Here is a 16,077-nt window from a genome sequence, read left to right on the forward strand (position 1 = left end):
ATGGTCATGGTCATCCTTCATCCTTTAAAACTTTTCTTACTGTGAGGCTTGTTGATTGCTAGACATGAAAATAGGTCTGTGATGATGAGTTGACATGAGTCAACATGTAGTGGTCAAAAACCCCAATGCAATTCTAAACAATAGAACTGTAGTGTCCATGTCAAGGGAAGTAGTAGTAGAACTAGACTTTTATGTTTTAATTAGACCTTATTGTGAATATTATGTCCAATTATGAGCTTCACAGTTCAAGAAAGAAAGGTGGGTAGAATGATCAAAGGTCTGGAAACCAGGCTGTATGAGGAATGACTTAGGGAGCTGGGTATGTGCAGCATACAACATAGAAGATTGTGATATGACAGTGTAGCCATCTTTAATACTTGAAGAGATGTTGTGAAGAAGATCCAGCAAGCTTCTTTCTTTCTTTCTTTCTTTCTTTCTTTCTTTCTTTCTTTCTTTCTTTCTTTCTTTTAACTAGGACATGAACCAATTGATTCATATGTTGATAAAGGATATGCCACTTAAACATTAAGGATAACTTTCAGCTAGTAAGGGGTGTTCACCAGTGATTGCCTCAGAAGGTTGTGGACTCTCCTTCACTAGGGGTCTTTAAACAGGGGTTGAATGAATATCTTTCAGAAGTGCTTTAGCTGTATATTCCTTCCTGGCAAAGGTTGGACCCAGTGGCCATTATGATCCCTGTGATTCTATGACACTGAGCATGAAATAATAACTTCTACAATAGCAAGGATACTGATGGCTTTCTAAAATCAAGGAAAACATTACTGTTTCCACGTGCGATGCTTTGGGGAACAAGTGTGTTTCAGGGGGCTTTTCCATGTGACTGTCACAACAAAGAAAAATTTCTTTCTTTCTCAGATTTCAGATGAATCCTTCAAGCTCCTTTAAAGTCATTCTGGAGGAGAAGCTGGATGTACAGAAATGTAAGACATAGTTAGGAGACAATTAAAGAATTCATATTAAATTGGGCTAAAGATTTGAATCAGACAATTAAATTTGAACAGTGGGAAAAAAACCTGGAAAATTAGACTCAGACAAACTTTGAATGTGGATATTAAAGAAAACACATACAAATCACACTACAGGTGGTATTTAACGCCATATAAAATATCAAAAATGTTTAAAAATAATAAAAATACATGCTGGAAATGTAAAAAAAAGGTAGGTTCATACCTACATTGTTGGTGGAATTGTGAGAAGGTTAAAATATTTTGGAAAAATATGTATATGGAGATGAAAAAAAAATCACCCTTAAAGAATGGGCAGACCGCAAAATGTATTTGTTGAACATATTTGAAATCTAAATGTTAGCATCAAAAGAAGGAAAATTATTATTTCATTAAATCGTGGCGGCAAGAATGGTGCTGGCAAAATATTGGAATCAAGAAGAAATTCCTAAAGTGGAAGAATGGAAACTTAAAATCTTTGATTTTTACGAAATTGATAAGTTAAGTATGTTGAAGAAAGAAGGTTCACTGAAAGAGTGGGATCTTTGGAAATTGTACATTCTATCAGAAATGAATGGAATAAACAATAGCGTTAGAAGAAAAAACAGTAATCATTGATTAATTAAACATAATTCATGAAAATATGGTAAAATATTGGATAACTTTAGCTAGTCATAAATCCAAAGTTGAAAATAATCAATTATATGTTCAGTTATAAATTGGATTAAGAGTTAGTGGAACAATAGAAACATACTATAGAATAATTCAGTGAAGTAGGGAGTTTTAGTGTATAAGTTATTGTGTTAAGGTATTTCTATGTTTTTGTCTATGTACGTTTGTCTAAATGTGTTATTTTTTAGTGTTTTATAAATAAAAAAAATTTAAAAAATTAAAAATGTAAGACATAGTTGTATAAAATGTTAAATTAGTTATTTAACTATATGAACATCCAGGTGGGAGAAAGAGAGACACTGCAGGTGGTCTTGCAATGATTTGTGAGTAGTAGTCCAAAATCTAATTTAAGTCAGAGGTACCACAGTGACTAGAATATTTTCTTGCATTTTCAGCAGGGTTCAGTGACCATAAGGTTCAATTTGGACTTTCATTCAGAGATTTGGAAAACAGCCCAGTTTGATTCAGAACAATATACAGGTTGCTTGATTGAAGTCAGGTCTGAATCCAAACAGTGATTTAAAAAGTCAAGACTTTGTGCTTTCTACTGACTGGCACTAGAAATCAAGAAATGCTCCAAGTCTTTGTGTGTGTGTGTGTGTGTGTGTGTATAGGAGGGTGTTTTGGTTTTGGTTTTAGTTTTCTGTGGATTTTTAAGGCTATGTGGCTGCATTCTGGAAGAAATTATTCCTGACATTTCACCAGGAGCTGTGGCTGGCATCTTAAGAGAGTGGTGGCATGGAAGAGTGTGCACACACACACACTTGTGTGACCCTTGGTTGGGAGGAAGAGATTTACATGTTAATCTGTGTGTTCATCTGTTGTGGTCAGCCACCAATACTGCCCTCTTCTGTGTTCCCATCATATGTACTTCTGAGGGTGGTTGAACAGAGAAAGGCCTCTTCAGATGATCCCAAAACACAGACAGGTTCATATGTGGAGATATAGTCTCTCAGATAGCCTGGATCTAATCTGTATAACCTTGACCAAAGAAGGCAAATACAAATTTGTACAGACAAAAAGGCAGGCCAAGAGAAGTATTTTGTTATCAGTAATAACAAGATATTATTATTATTATTATTATTATTATTATTATTATTATTATTATTAGGGATACAGTGGCTTAGTGGTTAAGACACCACTTCTGACAATCAGAATATCAGAAAGTTGGCAGGTCAGTTCCTACACGGAGGTAGAGAGTTACAGGAATGTGACAAATAGAAGTAGGAAAACTAGGGATCATTCTATGAGCTTGCAATTACAGAACTAAAACTACGGATGCCGGCCATGAAAGCCTTCGACTTCACATTAAATTCCATTAGCAATACAAAAAGACACCTCCTTTGAGATCCAGGTTGTCTCCATTCTTTGTGAGGCTAGAAGCCCCTTTGTTATGCAGAGAACACTATATTTCTCAAGATATTTCCATGCTTTTTCATTAGGAAAACATTTGGATGATATTTAGGTAAAATACACGAAATGCAGTCCCAATATGTGGCTTACGTTGGGATACCCAGTGGGTTTCATGGGCGAGCTGGAAATCAAACTGTCAGAACTATGCATGCATGGATTCTGTCAGAGTTCTGGATGTGCTTAATAGATGGAGGGTCCGAACAGACAGGCCAAAATAAAGCTGCTTTGGGTCACTTTAGAGGTATGCTGTTTAAATAATGCATGTGTCCTAATGGTTTTGTGGATGCTTGATTTTTTCAAATGATGTATGTTATATGCTTGCTTGCTTGGGGGCTGATAGTTGCTGTGGCTTATGGGTAAGTGGAGAGCTAGTTGGCATAGTGGGGAGGAGATGTGTGCAACTGGGTAGGATAGTTTTGGGTGCTATAGGTTTGGATTGTGTGAGATGTGGGCTGCATCAGGTTGATGTCTGGTAGTAACAGAAGGGGGATAGATGGTGGAAATGCCCTAGTCTGAAAGAAATAGGGTTGGTGAGAAGATTTAGAAGGGGGGCTGGCTAGTAGGAGGGGACTAAGCTATGGGAATTGGAGGTGGGTGCTAGTTTTGGCACCAAATGGGTTTGAGGTAGAGTTTGAATTTGGGGGTATTAATATACTGCTTGGCTGTTGCAGGGGCAGTTTTGGTTTAAATGCTGAACCGGTGAATTACTGACTATGTGTATTCAATAAAGTTCTCTGCTGGTTTATAACCCTAAACTGTTTGATGCACATTGGTTCTGAGTTTACTCAAGTCTGACACAAACCCTGGTCTCCAGAGTTGTAGTCCAACACTCAAACCACTAGATCAGGGATTTCCAAACTGTAGTCCTCCAAGATTTTTGGACTTCATCTCCCAGAAGCACCAGTCAGCTTGGTGGGCAGTGAGGAATTCTGGGAGCTGAAGTCCAAAACATCTGGAGGACCAAGGTTTGGGAATCACTGGACTAAACCATGCTGGCTCCCTGTATTGGAGGTAGAAACCTCAAATAGTTCCAGTGCATTGACTCCCACTTTAGGATTCCCTGTGTGAAAGTGGTATCTTCACATCCTGAAAACTTATCCAAGATAGCTATTTTGGCCATAAAGCAAACTACAACGACATCCCAAATCCACAAAGCAGCTTTTCTGGGACAGCCAAAATGTGCAAAATACAAGTTTTGTGTTTTGTCACATTGCTGTTCAGATGGATATGTTTTCTGGATTTAGAAATATACAGTTCTGGTTCCTAAGCAGTACACTATACTTACTGTTTTGAAAAATACCATAATGAATTGAAATGTGTTGAATGTTGCTTAGACAGTTTATGAAATTGATTAGCAGAGCTTTGGTGATGTCACATGTGTTCACAGAACAAATCTTGGAGTAGCATTACGTCTATGTGGCAAGGAAAAATTGTCAACTTGATTTGAATATAGGCCAAAGAAGGACTAGGCAGGTTAGTGAGGAAAAGGGAGAGGTCACAAAGATTAAACAGAAGTGCTGGAATCCTATACACCAGGGTTGGGAATTGTGTGACATTCCAGTGTTGCTGAACTGCAACTTCCAATGGCCCTAGCCAGCATTGCCAAATGGTGAGAATTTGTGGGAATTGCAGTCCAATAACATCTGGAAGGCTGCACAATGGCTACTCCTGATGCATAGGATCACATTGTACCTGTCTGTAAGGAAAAGTACTTTTGGATCTTTAAAATGTAATCTTTTAACATTTAACTCTGTTTAAAGACTCTACAGAGCTGATTTTTTAATAGATATATACCTGGACAGAGCTATTTGGTACAGGGGGAAAATCAGTGTTCTGAAAAGGGAGCATGACAAATTGGTTTGGCATTGATCCAGCCAAGAAGCTAACAATTTCACATGCTGCGATCGTTCTTGGCCCCAGTGCTTTTCTTAAGGGAATAGTTTCTAAATTCATCTCACAAGCACCTGTTATAAATCCTTAATGTAACTGAGTGATTTATGGCTAAAGATGCTCTTGGCTGGAGAAATCCCAGGGCACCAAATTAGACATCTCTCCCATCTGACACACAGCTGAATGTAAAGAGGGGAATGCATCAAGAACTTTTATTATCTTTCTGATCTATGGTATGAAGGTTCTTTAGGTAGTTTATATTTAATTAAAAACCCTTTAATTTCATGGAATAGCCTTTTCCATGATTAGGCAAATATTTTACATTTTGCACAATTGTCTTCTACTATTCTCAATGTTAACATTAACATTTCAGTGTTAAAAATTCCTACTCACTTTAAGTTTCTGTAATGTTTCTACATTAAGAATCCTATCCCCTGAAAAATACTTTTATTCTCTAATGATCCTTACCAATTGCATTGAAATCACACAGGAAATATTTCAAATGAAAATAAAGCTACTTAAAACTGTTATCATAACTCAGTACAATGGCTGGATTCTGCTCTTCCTGAAGAGTCAGCATTTTCATTGACATTGACAAAAAATTTCACCCGAAGGAAAATTTTAAGACAAGTTTCCTGTTGTGACAGAATGCTTGAGGGATTTTGTAAAAGTGTAGTGGCTGAGAGAATGTCCCATAATTCATGTTTGGCAACATTAAAATTAGACTGCTGCAATATGTCTAGAAAGACCACCTCTATTAAGGATATGCGACAGATACAGAACTCAGGAGGTCTAAATATCCTAAAGGCAGAGATCCTGTCTCATTTTGGAAGCTAAACAGAGTCTGGTTAGTTGTTGGATTGGAGACTAGACTACCAATGAATATCAGGGTGCTATGGGCTATACTTAAGGGGAAGGAACTGACAAAACCACCTTTGGGGATCTCTGGCTTAAGAAATCCCTCTGAAATTCATGAGGATTCCATATGTTGATAGATTACTTGAATGCACATGCACACTGTACTCAACGGCCAGATTTTTTAAATAGAGTGGACAGCATGTAATGCTGGGCCTAACTGTCTTCAGTTTAAAGCTACACATAGTATGAACTTTGTTTCACTGAGGATAAATCTATTCTTTTTTTCCCCTCAGGATACCTGTCTTGAGCCATCCTCCCACAGCCACTGGCTGTAGAAAAAACTCCAATTTGAACCCCAGCAACAGTGGGTTTAGGATTGGGTTTGGGGTTTGCAGAGTCTTTCTCTGATGGGTTCTGGGGATTCAGTGGGACTTACTAGTGCCCTGAGAAGTTGCCTGCCTCTGAACTAGAGAGATGCAGATCACATATGAGAAATGCCTTTCTCATATAAAATCTTCTTTTTTACTGTTCAGATTGTCACAGATGTGTCACTTCATCTGAGGGGAAACTCGAGCTTAATTTAAAATTTCATATTAAATTTCCATATTATGTTCCCTCATGTCAATTCTGATTCATGGCAACCCTATCACAGGATTTTGTGGCAAAATTTATTCAGAGAGAGTTTGTCATTGCCTACCTCTTAGGTGAAGAGAGTGAGACTTGCCCAAGATCGCCCATTGTATTTCTGTGCCCAAGTGGCTATTCAAATTGTGGTCTCCCAGAGTACTAGTCCACTATGCCTAGTCCACTGAAACCACTATATCATGCAGATAACTCCATTATGGGTAAGGAAGGGTTCCTATATTCCAAGCCCCAAATCAAGATGGTCTAATTTATATATTGTGTAAACTAAGCATATGTTGGAGGGGATGAAGAGTAGCCATCTCCATTTTTTATCCACTGATTCACCTGAGAAGCAGCATCTATGGATGCTCCTTCTCCTCCTTGCTGCTATACCCCTGCTGTCCCCATCATTTCTTGTTTGTTTTCACAGCAGAGGTAGTGGCTGTTGCCATGCCTGTAGTCTGCCCCTTCTATCTTCTGCTCTCTTGCACAGAATTGATAGCAGGACCAAAGCCATAACAGTTTGACCTCAGGGAAGTGGTAGGTGGTGGCAAGCAGGTGGTTCCAAGATGGGGCAGCAACATCAGCAGTAGGACTTGTCAGTTGAAGAGCTTGAGAGGCTACCATCCACTAAAAATTATGTCAAATAAAAACGGGTAGTCTTTAAAGTAGCACAAGAATCTTTTTTGTTGTGGCTGGGTTTCGTTTTTGAAAGAAGGTACCAAGCCAATTTCGAAGACATGTTCCCCTCTCCACCACCCCTGTTCTTCACACATCCTTCTCATATTTTACTTCCACTTCTCCTGTATGAATCCTTTTAAACACTTTGTATCCATGCCTACTCCATAGCTGCTATGTGTTCCCCCACTATAGGTTACAGGATAGATTTCTAATAAATACAAATATAATCTAGTTTATCTAAACCTAAATGTAGTGAATGATGCAGATTGCTCTTCTGGACAAGAGATGAATTTAGAGAGAAGAAGAGATGAATTTAGAGTAAAGATCCACTTCTTCTGGGGCTGGTTTGGGTCACCTTAGGTGGCCCGGGAGCAACCTCAGCACAGCTTCCACATGGGTTGGAGGTGTAGGTCATCTAAATGCCACATCTCCAAGCCACACAGACACCAGCTTTTTACGTCCGTCTGTTTCGGGCCATACATTTCCTTTGCACATTTACTGTGTCATAAGATCCATTTAACTTAGAAGGATACATGTCTGAGTAAACTATACAAAGTGCTATGCCATGTATGAAGATGATAAATTTGAAATTAGTGCTTCCAAAGAAACTGGTATGTCCAACATGACCTGGTCATGATACTAGTGTTCTCACTTTGGGTGGACAAGGGTTGCCATTTCCCAATTTTCCCTGGGCCAATCATGGACTGGAGGGTCTAAAATGTTTCCTGGCCCCCTGGAGCACTTCCACCTCCTTCCACAGCTCCTCCCCACTTTGATGCTCTGCTTGGTAAAGGGGGGAGGCAGATGATGTCGGACAATGAGGCAGCAGGGCCCTGGCCCCCCTGGATACAGCCCCCCCCCCATTTCCTTTGGCCCTCGCATTTTGTGTACCTTCAAGTTGTTTTCTGACTTATGGAGACTCTAAGGTGAAACTATCCTGGGGTTTTCATGGCAATATTTGTTCAGAGGAGGTTTGCCATGGCCTTCCACTGAGGCTGAGAGAGTGTGACTTGCAAGGCCACCCAATAGGCAGGGAATTGAACCCTGGTCTCCAGTGTCCTAGTCCAACACACAAACCACAGAAAGCTACATCCAAACCTTCTGTCCAGGAAGAATGTAAAAATGTTGTCCATTGTGATCCTGACTTAGCAGCATGGATTTATATTGTTTTTTATTAATGTTTTAGGCTTTTAGTTGGTCATGTCCTCCAATTTTCTTGAACGTCCTATATTTTGTCCTACAAATAATATAATAATAAATTTTATTTTTATCCCACCCCCTCTGTGCAGCACAACCAAGGTGGCTTACAATCCGTCCTACATTTTATCCTACATTATGTCCTACATTTTTCCTACACTTTGTGGAAAAGAATTATGGCAACCCTAGGTGGACAACATGCCCTCCCAAAATGTTTCCAGAAACCACACTGGAAAACTACACTGCCAAAATTCAGTAGTAAATCTCACTGCCAAGTGAGCACTGGCAAATATCTTGCACCAACTCTGAAGAAGAAGAACAATCGTTTAAAGTAAGCAATTTGACACTTTAAAGGGCTTGTAGCAGTTTGCCACTGTATTTTGGCAGCAAATCAGAAAGCTCTCACTTACACCAAGAAAAGTTTTGCTTTAAATGACGTGTTATGGTTTGCTACTGAATGCTGATGGCAAACTGCCACAGAGCATTTAAAGCAATCAGAATACTTTCTTTAAGTGTTTTTTTTCATGCCCTGTTGTCATAAAAAATTAGCAGCACTATTTGCCACCAAATTTTGGAAGAACTAGCCCCCACCAGCTACATGGTGCAAAATTAGCCACTGGGTCCCCTTAAGTTGGCCAACCTGTTATAGAGAAACAGTCTGTATGGAAAGATAGTGACTTACTCATAGACCAGACCCTTACCCACAGACATCACCTACAACTTTGCCTTATGGCTGCATGTGGTGATGTAGTGGTTCAATCTTGGTTCAGCTTCTAAGAACCCTTATCCTGGGAGTTGCAGTGGCAATTATAGCTTAGTTAAAGAAAGCCCAAGAAAGACCCATGCTGAAAGTCTCAGGGTTAGTCTCAGTCTGATCATTTAAAATGGTGTCATGTTGCAAGCCTGGGATGGGAATCTGCCTAAGCACTTTGAAGAGCCACTGCCATGTAGAGCAAAAGACCAGTGGTCCAGTTCTATAAAAGGCAGCCTTACAAAGCTTCCTAGATATCTGCAAACCATCATCGTCATCATCATCTTGTACCTGCTGTAGGCCAAAATCAGAGTTCCACTGATCACATCATTTCCATTAATTTTCTCTAATGCTTTTAAAGTATCTCCATAAAATGATAGCAGTTAGTGTGATGTAAAAATTTCCTAACTACATTCATTTTCATATCTAATTTATTTGTATAGGTTTCATGCCTAATTGCTTTAATATCATGCTTGAAATGGAATGAATGATGCATGCACAAGCACAGGTTCATACAGTTGGTTTTCATGTCCTTGTCTAAACTAAATAAATAAAATAATAAAACAATTAAATTATGCTAAGAAATCAGTTTTTCTGAAATTGTAGAATGGTAGCTTGTAGCAAAAGTCACAACACCACTTTGAAGGAATTTGAATGCATTCATTGACAATAGTGCATTTAGTTTTACAGTTTCTTAAGCATCTCTTCAGGCAGCTAACAGCTTGATAATCACAATATATTGTTATTTTATATTATTCAGCCTGTTTAGATAATGCTTTTTTCTGTTTTCTTTTCTCACCCTGAGCATTTATTTGGAAAATCTCCGAGCTAGCATTTTGTTCATTAATGGATGGTTCCTTTCCAGTTCTTTTGGTGTTCAAAGTAATTTGTGAAACTGCACAGAGGTTGTAAAGTAGGAGGTAAGAATATGAAGCAGGATGTTTTGAGTTCAAACTTTACCTATGCTTCCAGATTTGCTAAGAGGCCTTAAGCATGCTTCTCTCTCTTAGCCCCAGTCCCACATTTGCAAATCAGCACCGCAATACTAATATTGATGTACCTTGTGCAATTAATGTACCTTATACCATTTTTGTAAGGACTGAGAACCAGAGTCTATTGCATCAAACTAAAAATGCTTGCATGTTACCCATAAGAAGATATGAAGATGAAACGAGAGTTCTATTGTGCAACCATGTGCCTTGTTCATGGAATTTTACCAGGGAAAGGGGAAGTCAGCTGAATATCCCATGAATAACAACACTCCTATGTGTGAGACTTGGGATTACTCTGACCAAAATCCACGACAAACTTCAGGTAGATCAGAAAGTTTATTGTGAGGACGAAGTAGAAGTATTCCTGGCCACGTCTTTGTTGAATCTGAAGAACTCCAAATAGAGACAGAACCTTAGAATTCCCCAGACCCCTCCCTTTGAGTTGGTTCCCTTTGGTTCAGCCTTTGATGAAGAATTTCTCCCTTTGTTCTGAAGGGGGGAAAGAAGGGGGGGGGGTTGGCCATTTGGTTCCTAGTTCCTCTACCAAGTAGAGATCTAAGGCTGTATGCACCTTTGGTATCAGTTTCCCAACAACCCCTCATAAAACTGCCTAACTGCCATGCAATACATGACCATCTGGCCCATTCCTCATGGTGGCAGCCCCCCTATTCTCAAAGTGACTGTCTATCTATATCTCTACTTCCTCTCTCTATATGCATATCTATATCTTCCCTATTTGTGGGTGAGAACCTATTCCCTGACCCTTACTCTGAGGTTTATCTATCTCCCTATCTATCTATCTATCTCCCTATCTATCTATCTATCTATCTATCTATCTATCTATCTATCTCTACAAACCTCATGGCAGAATACACCCTGAATGACTGACTGAAGGTGGATTCTGACACTATGCTTCCCAATATTCTTTCACAGAAGAACAGAAAATCTGTTAAGGAAGTAAGAACTATGTAATATGAACTGGAAAAAAAAGTTTTGTCAGCTTATTTCAGGCTAAAAAGATATAGCCGCTTTGATTGTTTCTTACAAATAAGCGGGATAGAAATAAAAGTTTTATTTTATTATTATTATTTATTAAAGAGCCCTGGTGGTGCACTGGTTAAAGGCTGGTACTGCAATCACACTGTTGTGAGTTCAGTCCCAGAGGGCTCCAGGTTGACTCAGCCTTTCATCCTTTCTTAAAAAATATTTTTATTAACATAAAAACTTAAAAACAACAGATGAAAACAATGACATGAAAATAACACATAGATTTCTCTTGAATGTACCAACATATAACAACATAGCATAAAATAACCATTACTTTGTACATCTACCCTTGTTGTTTACATTGATTTCTCCTCCAGTTTTATCAGTGATTATTCTAACATTTTGTTCCTCCAACACACTCATTTCTCATTGTTCTGTTAAAAAAACAATCAGTATATTTATTTTAACCCTTTACATATTTATTTCAATGTTTTGTTTCTTTCGCCGGTTACACACCGGCAGTTGGGACGTCCACAGGACGTCCCATTTTAAAAAAGGGGCGTCTCTTCTAGACGCCCCTGGGTCTAATACGGACTGTGTCCGTACAATATGGCGCCGGCCCTTCTACATGGCCGGTGCCATATTGACGTATCGGACGCTGAGCGTCCGAACGTCGCGCAGCGCTAATGATGTCACGAATGCGCCCTTGGCGCTTCGTGACATCATCAGTGCGCCGTGGAAAGAAGCTCCATTTTGGAGCTTCTTTTTTGCTCCGCGCGAGAGCCGCGCGGTCTGACTGCTATGGCTCCCGCACGGAGCAAGCGGCGGTCTGTAGCCCACCCACGTCTCATTTCTTCATGAAACTCATTCTTCTTTTTCTTGCTATATTTTTTCTAATCTATTAATTCATGTTCTGTTTTGTCATTAATATTATTTCCTTTAGACTTGTCCATTTCCCTTTCCATAAGCTTAGAATTGAATTCTATTCTTTGTCAATTTTTTCTGAGGTTTTATCTTTGAGCTAGTATTTGAGTCTGTCTAATAATAATAATAAAATTTATTCGGTCATTGACCAGTATAAAAAGAAATCACACAAGCAACATATCAATATAACAATAACAAATTAAAATATAAACTGATAGTAGACTGTACATGTACAGTATCAAACAGTTCTTTCTACACGGTAATAAAATGACCATTTGACAGTTGAGGGCGCAGTTTACAAACAATATAACAGAATTTAGCCATCTTAAGAGATACTGTAGAATCATTGTTGTCCAATAGGAGGCGTAAATAAAAGGAGTCAGGTTTGCCTGGGAATTTACACAGTAGTGGGCTAATCAGTTGGTGATGAATGTCTCTATAGAATTGACAATAAGGGAAAACATGCTCATTGGTTTCAACAGCGCCCGAGCCACATGGGCAAAAACGGATTTCAACAGGTGTTTTTTTAAATCTACCTTCCAACATGGCTGTGGGCAACACATTGAAACGTGCCAGAGTTAGAGCCCTTCTGAACTTCGGGAGAGTAACATGGAACAGATATGGAGCTGGGGAGGGGACCAAAACTTGAGCACTGAACATGACATATTTTGAAAGGGAAGTCGAGTCCATATATCTTTCTGCTTCTAGGATTTTTTGTTTAATAGTAGATTTGGCTCTATCGGTGTCAAACTTTAAAATTTCAAGCTCATTTAATTTCTTAAGGAGGGAAATTTCCCAAGAGGATTTAAAGGAATCCAGGAAAATTAAATTTGTCAGACCTCCAGAAGTTTTATGCAATTTTTGCCAATAGGTGAGTATACTAATCCACAGACTAGATTCTATTTTAATAGTCCCAGCCTCCCTTCTGAGAACAGCATTCGGAACACAATGGGCAACCTGAAAGATTCTCCTAAGGAACTTAGTTTGCACACGTTCAATTACATTTATGTTACTATATGGTCCCAATTGGGCTCCGTATAGCAATTGAGGGCGAACCTTGGCATTAAACAGTTTAATTGCGGCCGGAATGAACTGAGCACCTTTAGTGAAAAAAAATCTTAAAATAGCCGTTATAGTTCTTTGGGCATTACTAATGACAAGTTCTGAATGGGCTGTTCTCCTACCAGAGGTATGAAATACAATCCCGAGATATTTGAAAGTCTTAACCTGCTCTATATGTTGTCTATCAAGTCTCCATTGTCTCAATTTGGGGCAGTGAGCAAAAGTAAGAGTCTTAGAGGAGTTAATTGTTAATTGTTAATTTCCATAGTGTCTGCTAATTTAATCAACCAATCCTCTCTCAGAGGCATGTCTTGTGTTTTCCATTTTTGTGCATATGTAATCCTTGCCACAGCAATCATACAGAATTATTCTGCATGTATCTTTTTCTAATTTCTTTTCCATTTTTTCAGTCATATTTAGCAGGTATAATTTTGGTTCAAATGGCCTGATATAGATGGGTAATAATAATAATAATAATAATAATTTGTTTTATTTATATACCGCTATTCCAAAGATCATAGCGATGAACAGCAAGTAAGCTAATTTGCCCCCAACAGTCTGGGTACTCATTTTAGCACCATCATGGGGTCGATTTTAGGGCTTGGGAATGTGGAGTGTCCACACACTCCTGAGTCCTACCGCACACCCCTGGTGTCATTATGGCTCGCCCCTGTCCACACGAGGGCCGCCATGATGAAGTGTGCGTGGCACAGCCTCCAAACAGCACCATGCCACACATACATCATCAGTGTGTGTGATATGGCCAAGGGCACCCTGGCCGCATCCCAGAAAGAACCTGCTGGAAGTGGGTTCTTTTTATGCCTCTCGGAGGCTGTGCTGTTTGGTTGGTGTGGCCTCTGTGTGGGGCAAAAAAACAGGCAGCTGCAACCCCATATGTTGGATAATGGAGAAAAACCAAAGAATTTAAAAAGAAAATCAGACTGTGCTTTACAGATTTTAGCAAAACCTTTGATTGTACAGACCATTAAAAAGCTATGGGTTGATCTTTAAAAAATGAGTGTGTCACAACATTTTATAACCTGTGTAACCTGAAGCATAACTTGTACTTAGGACAAGAGGCTACTGTTAGGACAGAATACAGAGAAATAGAATGGTTTCCAATCAGCAAGGGGGTCAGGCAAGCTGGCATTTTATCACCCTATCTGTTTAACTTAGCTGAACACATCAGGTGTAACACAGGATGATACCCAGAGGAAGGAGGTGTGAAAAGTGGGGGAAGAGCATCAACAATTTAAGATATGCAGATGATACCATATTACTAGCAGAAAATAGCAAAAACTCAGTACAATTACTGAAAAAAGTTAAGGAAGAAAATGCAAAAGCAGGTTTACAGTACAACATTAAGGAAACAGAAATAAGGATGACCATGATTACATCACTTTAAAGTACACACTGAGGACATTGAAATACCTGTTAGATTCCAGAGAAAAGAACTGGCAAAACTATTTATATGTCTTCCTTGCCTAATGAAGCCATAGGAAATTCATGGGTTTACCATAAGTTGACACATGACTTGAAGGCAGAGAGATAGAGAGAGAGAGAGAGAGAGAGAGAGAGAGAGAGAGAGAGATCATTACCATTTGCATTCTTTTTTACTTTATCAGATAATTCCAAAAAGTTGGCACATCAGTATTAGGAGTATCTTTTTCTCTTATTTCGCTTAATCTTCACTTATTTCATTCTGACATGAAAGAGTCAATAATTTTAAAACAGTTTTATGCATACTGAGTGAGAGCATGAGTTTGAGGCGCATTTTTCAACGACATTTTATACTTTGGGAGTGTTTTGAAAACTTCATTTGTATATAAAAACTTTTCCCACATCAAAGTATACTTTTTTTCAAAATTGCCTGCTATGTGTAAAACCTGTGCACGCATGTGTACACACATACACATAGAGACACATACATATATTCCACCATTTTTGTGAAGTCTGACCATTTTGTGGTGTTTGACAGGATGTCTCTGTTCATCAAGATATCCTTTCTTGTTGAGGACACTTATTTTTCACATGCATTTTGCCAAATTCAGGCCTTGTATTAAGGCTGATAGAAAATTCTAATATGAAAGTAATTGTACGTTAGGTGAGGAAATCATAGAGTTTAAAAGGATTATTCCTTGTTGGAGAATAGTTTGGCAGTTCTTTTGGGGTTTCTAGCCATTTAACGTTATCATTGTTGTTGATGTTGTTATTCATATCTCTTCATACAGTAACTCAAGGCAGCTAACTTTAACAAAGATGATGTAAGATAAATCCAGTAAAATAGGGGAGGGGATCCAAAAGCTAAATGTAATTTATGTCTTTGAACAAGAATGTGCTAGACTATTTGAAGTTTATGAAAGATAATGATACTTTAGTGTTGATGCTTAGGTTATACTTAACGGAAATGTTGATGTTAACTTGCCTACTCAACAATATGATTGTTAATGAATTTAGGACACACACTCCTTCCTCGGAGTGTAGTGGAGTCTCCTTCCTTGGAGATCTTTGAACAGAGGCTGGATGGCCATCTGTCGGGGATGCTTTGATTGAGAGTTCCTGCATGGCAGGGAGTTGGACTGGATGGCCCTTGCGGTCTCTTCCAACTCTATGATTCTATGATTCTATGATCTGATCAAGATGATGAAGTAGAGGACACTCCAGTTAAACACAGATTAGCAGACAAATAGCAACAGAATTGAAAAACTCATATGCTTCAATGACAAAACACAAGAGTGTGTGTGTGTGTGTGTGTGTGTGTGTGTGTGTGTGTGTGTGTGCGTGTGTTCCTAAACAGGACTTTCCTTTGCAGAAGACCTGCTGAATCTTCAGTATGATCATTGATTAATGATATCACAGCAATAAAAGTATATATATACATCACTAAATCTATTTGCTAATTCCATCTAGAGCAGATCCATCAAATTGATGGAACTTACATAGTTGTTGCTTTATCAAGTTCCCATTGGTTCAGTGGGCTTATTCTAGTTGAGACTAACAACTGGATTTAGGACATAGATTTTTCTCCACTTTACTAGTACTTCTTTTTAATTTAGCAGGT

Source organism: Sceloporus occidentalis, unplaced genomic scaffold (genome assembly GCF_023333645.1).
Source record: "Sceloporus occidentalis isolate IW3139 unplaced genomic scaffold, rSceOcc1.0.p SCAF_7, whole genome shotgun sequence".
NCBI lineage: Eukaryota > Metazoa > Chordata > Lepidosauria > Squamata > Phrynosomatidae > Sceloporus > Sceloporus occidentalis.